Source organism: Alosa sapidissima, chromosome 24 (assembly GCF_018492685.1).
Source record: "Alosa sapidissima isolate fAloSap1 chromosome 24, fAloSap1.pri, whole genome shotgun sequence".
Taxonomy (NCBI): domain Eukaryota; kingdom Metazoa; phylum Chordata; class Actinopteri; order Clupeiformes; family Clupeidae; genus Alosa; species Alosa sapidissima.
The window spans coordinates 18,256,352-18,262,449 of NC_055980.1; positions in this window are offsets into that span (position 1 = coordinate 18,256,352).

Genomic DNA, 6,098 nt, shown 5'->3' on the forward strand with positions numbered 1-6,098 from the left:
CGGCTGCTGTTCCTCCTCCTCAAAAGACCTGTGGCTCACGTTGCCTTTTGTATGGCAGCTTGCTATGCTTGCCTGCCCACTTACTTGATACTGCTGCTTCTCAAAATGGCCATTGACTTTGCTGTGTGGCCAAAACTCGTCACACAAACATACTTGGGTTTAACACATCTAAAAAGGTTGCAAATTACTCAAAATTGTTGGGCAACTATCCAGACAAAAGGGAAATTAATTTAGATAAAATGAATAATAGCTTTGTACCTCCTGACATGGCATTAAGCAATATTTATTCACTGCTGCATGTGGATTTACTGTAAGTATGACAGAGGTATGACATTGTGTTTTTATTGGATGGCCTGTTTGACTGCTCCCTGTTGATTCCTGGTCATTGAGCAGCCAGGCATTTTGCCCTCCTCAGTGAGAGCGACCTCATAAACACTAACACACAGGGACTTTACACACCAGAAACCTTGCAGGCAGAATTTACACACACACACACAATACACCCTACACAGGGAAGATTGCACACACTTACAAAGGACAAGACTGATGTAGGATAATATGATGAGCTAAAAATAGGCATCTACTTTAATTAGACCAATTTTGGCCTCATAACAATAATTTAAGAGCATTACAGTTTTTCTCGATTGCTTAAGGAAACTGGGCTCCACTTGTTCTTCATGGACACTTTCTTTGCACAGCAGAAGTCATCTCTAGCTAATGTGTTCACACATTTTCATTGGGTTTACACATTTCTCACTCCCTTTTGCAAAACAGTTAACACAGGTGTCATTCAAAAGCCTCAAACTATTGGTTTTCCCATGCTAAACAAAAGGAAAACATCTTTTCACAGGTAGTATAGATTCCTTGCATAAGTCTGAATCTCTGATACACCTGTGTGAAACTCCTTTGCATAATTCTTCAATCAGCAATCATTCATTATCCATAAGAAATCTCTGTTCTGTGTTGCTATTTGCAAGTATGGATCTAATGCACATTTAGACAAAGTACTGTATTGCCTATTTGGTGGAGGAAACAGTACAAAAGGTGTTGGTCTATTTCAATGAAAAATGACAAGTTGTAGTTCAATGAAATTTATCTTGCTAGGTGTTTACTGTGTCACATGTCAATGACCGTTACATATTGGGAGGAATGAAAAACTGACAGTTTTTTTCTCTATCGTTTTGATGCTAGTGTCAACTCTGACATCACATTCTCAAAACACCTGTGTCTGAACTAAAGCGTTCTGGCCAAAATGACACATTTTGCTTGCAAAAGGCTGTTACTCCTGCAAACACTATATAGAGAGAGTGTGTGTGTGTGTGTGGGGTTCATTGAAGTTGTCATTTAGGGGTAAAGAGGTCAAAGTAGTCCATGTGCGGATCTACGGGGTGGCAAAGGGTGGCAACTGCCACCCCTGGGACACAGTCTTGCCACCCCTGTTGCCACCCCATTTATAAATCAGATAATATATTTTTTAAGTATATTTTATGTTCATACATGTTGGACTGTGAGAAGGTGTGAAACCCGCACCAAACTCCTCTCAAACAGAAATCGCCGATTTAGAATCCCCCGCCCCCTCACAATGGTTTCACCCATCACCATCAGCGCAGTGACCCCCGCGAAATTTCACCATTGGCAGCAGATTGCACAGTGCATGCAACTATGTGTCAACTGTCTGTAGGCCTACAACGAAGTGGTAAGTTTGACCACCAAGTCGAAAAAGTCCATAATCAGACCCATAGTCAGTTCATAAATCAGTTAACCAGTCTAAATCATTTACATCCGCAAGACTGTCTCATCGAATTTTTCGATGATGGTCAGGTCAGATAATAAGGGCATGCTCATGCGTAGCTTAACGTTTAAAGTCTATTTGTGTGTTTCGCTAGTTTATAACCTTTGATTGTAAATACTGCTGTCGATGTCAACCCATTAATACACGTGATAATTCAACACGGGTTCTCAAAATTGTCATGCATCCACTTTCCTTGCATCTATGACTAAATTTGGTCGACATGTCAAATCAAACTAGAATATCTAATCGGTGTCAAGCTGGTGGCGGTTGCGTTTTTCTTTTTCCTTTCTTTTCATACACGGTGTAAATCAATCTACACAAGTAAAAGTACAGTTACATGACTGAAATTCTACTCAATCACAATAAGTAAAAGTAGCCTACTATTTTCAAACAAACCCTACTCAGAGTAGGCTAGACTAGACGTTTGATGATGTCAAAGTACATCACATATGAAGCTTTGTGCATGAGTGAATTGCTTAAGATTCCAGTTAAATCGTCCAGTTTCATTGGGTGATAGATTTCAATAATTTGCTGGTAGATGAACCAACAAGCTGAGGCCAGCACAGGAGTTTGTGTCCTCAAGAAATTAACATGTTGCTTGTTCACTTGTGTTTGAGGTCGTTTCTTAATAGGATATTTATAAAGGTACTTTAATACAGTATACATGTACTTCATTATTCACCACTTTGTGAGTGAGAGTGAGTAGCCTAAATTGTGAATGGCAAAACATAATTTGGCACTAAAGATCAGGGACTGAGGGGGACTGATTTCCATTTAGGTTCGTTCTGAGCAAAAACATTATTTGATATCATAATATTATAATACCTATATAATATTAGGTCTTATAATATTATAAGACCTAATAATAGCCTAACTTAAAGGCACAGAAAATGTCCTTGCTTTAAGCCTTGTAATAGCCTAACCTATGTATGGTGCTACCAGCATGACAGGCCTATAAATATTTGCCTAGTGTCTCTGGTATCTTATTTCACAAATTGTTTCAGTAATTTAGACTACATACATAGTGTTGGATATTAATATCAACTAGCAGTTCTAGCCAATTATGCAGGGGAGATACCGATTCATAACATCTGACTAAATTCATCTTATAAGGGGTCTGGGGAACACTGTGTGGGCAGGTGACTTTCCAAGCCTATGGAGTTTTGAATAATATTCAAACAAAGGTTAATCAGAATGATAAATACCGTTATTAACCGGTTATCTAAAATTGAAAATTACGTTTTCACTCTGGAACAATTGGTTTTGCTCCCGTTTTCAGTTACGTCCTTCCAAAAACTGTGTTCGTTTCCGGTTTTCATTTTCATTTTTTGAACCGTTTCTAATCCCTGCTAAAGATATTTGGCCTTTAATTGTAGTGGGGGTTGAAGTAAAAACCTTCCAAAGAATTAAATAATTGAATTAGATACCCATACCCAGTACTTAGTTACTGTCCACCAGTGTGTGTGTTTGCATGTTTATTAGTGAGGTGGTAGATTCATAATTACATTCTTGTTATGTACATTTTAAATAGTTGTATTATAATAAATCCAAAAAGAATGTTTTAACTAAGAAGGTACTTACTTAGTCTTTATTGAATCAGATGGAAATGTTTTGAAAGTCACAGTCATGGTTATCATTGCAACAATCCTGCATTAGAATCTTGTTTCAATTCAGATATCTAAATCTACTGATGGCTTATTTTGTATGACTAAATTTGTCCATATTCCCTCAAAACTCACTAGAAGACATCATTTGAGGGGTCATGTTTTAAAAATACCCCCAAATCATCAGAATCTTGTTTCAATCCATATAACCTAAATCTAGGTTAGGTAGGTATAACCTAAATCTATTGATGGCTTATTTTATAAATGTATCCATATTCCCTCAAAACTAACTAGAAGAAATCATTTGAGGGGTCATTTTTTAAAAGACTTCTCTGGGGGAACATACCTCCAAACCCCCCTAGAATTGCTTTTTGACACTGTATAATTTAAGTACAGACTACACAGACTGTATAGTGATTACACAGAGAAAGAAATTCACATATTAAGACCCACATCATCCAAAACGCCAGCTACATCTCCGATTTGCCTCCCACCTCGTGTAGTAATGTAGAGAACAAAACATATTCAATGAAATACGTAGAATTTTAAGTTTTGAATAATGTCCATGGCCCCCCTCCTGGAACCTCATGCCACCCCAGGAAAAAATCTCTAGATCCGCCCCAGAAGTAGTCCCACCCTAACAGAGAGGGCAACTGCAACCAGACAGTGTAATGAGTCTGAGATTTCCATCAGACCTCGTTGGAGATTGAGTAATCACCCATTAGGGAGCCCCCCCCCCTCCCTCTCTACCCCTCTCTCAACTCCAACGCCAACTCAAACCCCTGAACAAGCAAGATTCAGAGTGAAGATCAGGATCATTTCAAGACTGCCTAGACTGGCTTTAAGGATCCAATCTCACAAGACAAGCACAAACAAATACAAAATACAAAACCATATAATTGCTAAGTTCATTCATGCAATACTAGGTATTAATGGTGTTATGCACTCACCCTACAGATATAATGTTACAAAGCAAGTACCACACCCCATGACATCCCATCACTTATGCTTGCTGCTGCCCTTTCTTCTCTGATATTTCTCCTGAGTTCTAAAAGTCTCGCTTTGATTTTGACATTTTATGGATGGGACTAGTTCTGCCGAAAGCTGATGGTCATTAACTCCATCAACGTGGTGGAGTTTGCCGTTTTCAAAATGTCCAGATGGCAAAAATGAAACATCCTTTCCCATGACGGAGCCCACTTTGTCACACAAACTTAATGGTGTATTTCAGTCAGTGAGGCACCACCAGTTTGGCATGTTTTCCATACAACTAGAACTTCCTGTAAACTGCAGATAACACTGGCACGAATGAGCACATTTGGCCTTGGCAAAAGTTCACTGTAGGCCTGAAGAGTTAGCTCTGTTACATACAAATACTGCCGACCTCATTGGAGGAAGGATAGTCACTGAAGCAGGAAATTATCTGGCTAGCAAAGCACTTTGAAATAAATTATTTTCTTCTCTTCATTTTGCAGTTTCTTGTCTTGGCTGTGCAAGTCCATTACTGGCTGAGCTCTACTCTCTCTTTCGCGCTCTTGTTCAGTGAACATCTCCTTTCTAACTTATGCTCTCTAATTTTCTCTTTCCCCGTCTGATCAGAGGCAATCTCTTGGGGTGTCTTGAGGGACAGAAGTGCTCCAACAAAAACCTCATTACCATTGGGCTTGTGACTACGTTGCAGAAAACAAGAAAGACAAATCATAGAAAACGCATCTTTTAGATATTGTGATTTGACCTTAAGATGTTAACAAGAAGAAATATTAAGCAAGAGATTTCATTTCAGACATAATGGGGGGGGGGGGGGTTATCGTCATTGTTTTAAACCTGCCAATAGCGTGCCAGGTGGATAAGCCAGCTTGTGATTGGTCCCGGCAAAATTGTAACGGAAGCAGCAGAAAAAGATGCATAGGTTTCCAGCTTGAGCAGTTAGAACATAGACTCATAGACTAATGAATCCTGGGTGAATAACCCATATTACCTGCAAATCGCTCAGTTAAAATTTTCAATCAGTAGGGGAGCATATTGGCAGTGATGACATTGGCGACATAATTTCCATATAATTCTATTTCTCAGTAGACAAAGCAGATAGTAGACAAGGCAGGTATTTTGGCAGGTAGTAAAATACGGTCAAATGTTATTGTGCACTTATAACAGGGTGGCTACACCAGGCGTATAAATTAAGCGCTCCGTTCGCGTAGCGTCTGCTGCAGTTACCTTCACTTTAAACTGGCTATACCCGGTGTGATAGCAGTTTGTACGTTCAAAAAATTACACCAGTCTTGTAAAACAATTTTTACGCTACGCAAACGGATAGCTTCAGTTACGTGCCTGGTGCAGCCTCCCTGTTAAAGGCACTCTAATCGATGTTGGGTCACTTCTGTTGACATTCAAACAAAACAGAAAGCTAGCTCGCTACTTTCTCCCCCTCCCTTCCGTGTAATTGAAACTCTCCTAAACGCGCATCTCGTCGATGATTTGCTGGAACAGTTTGATATGTTTTTAGTTGTTTTGTGGTTGTTTTTGGAGCCTGGGTTTTTCCACAGAGATCGCATTTTTTCACAGTGTACTCAGGACACAGGCAGCTAGCGGATGGTGAGGTGAGGTTTGCTGTTAAGTGACAGAATGTTTTAGCCTAAAAAACGTATGACATCGCTTAGAGCACCTTTAAGTATAATGACATGTAACAGTAAATTAATCTTGAG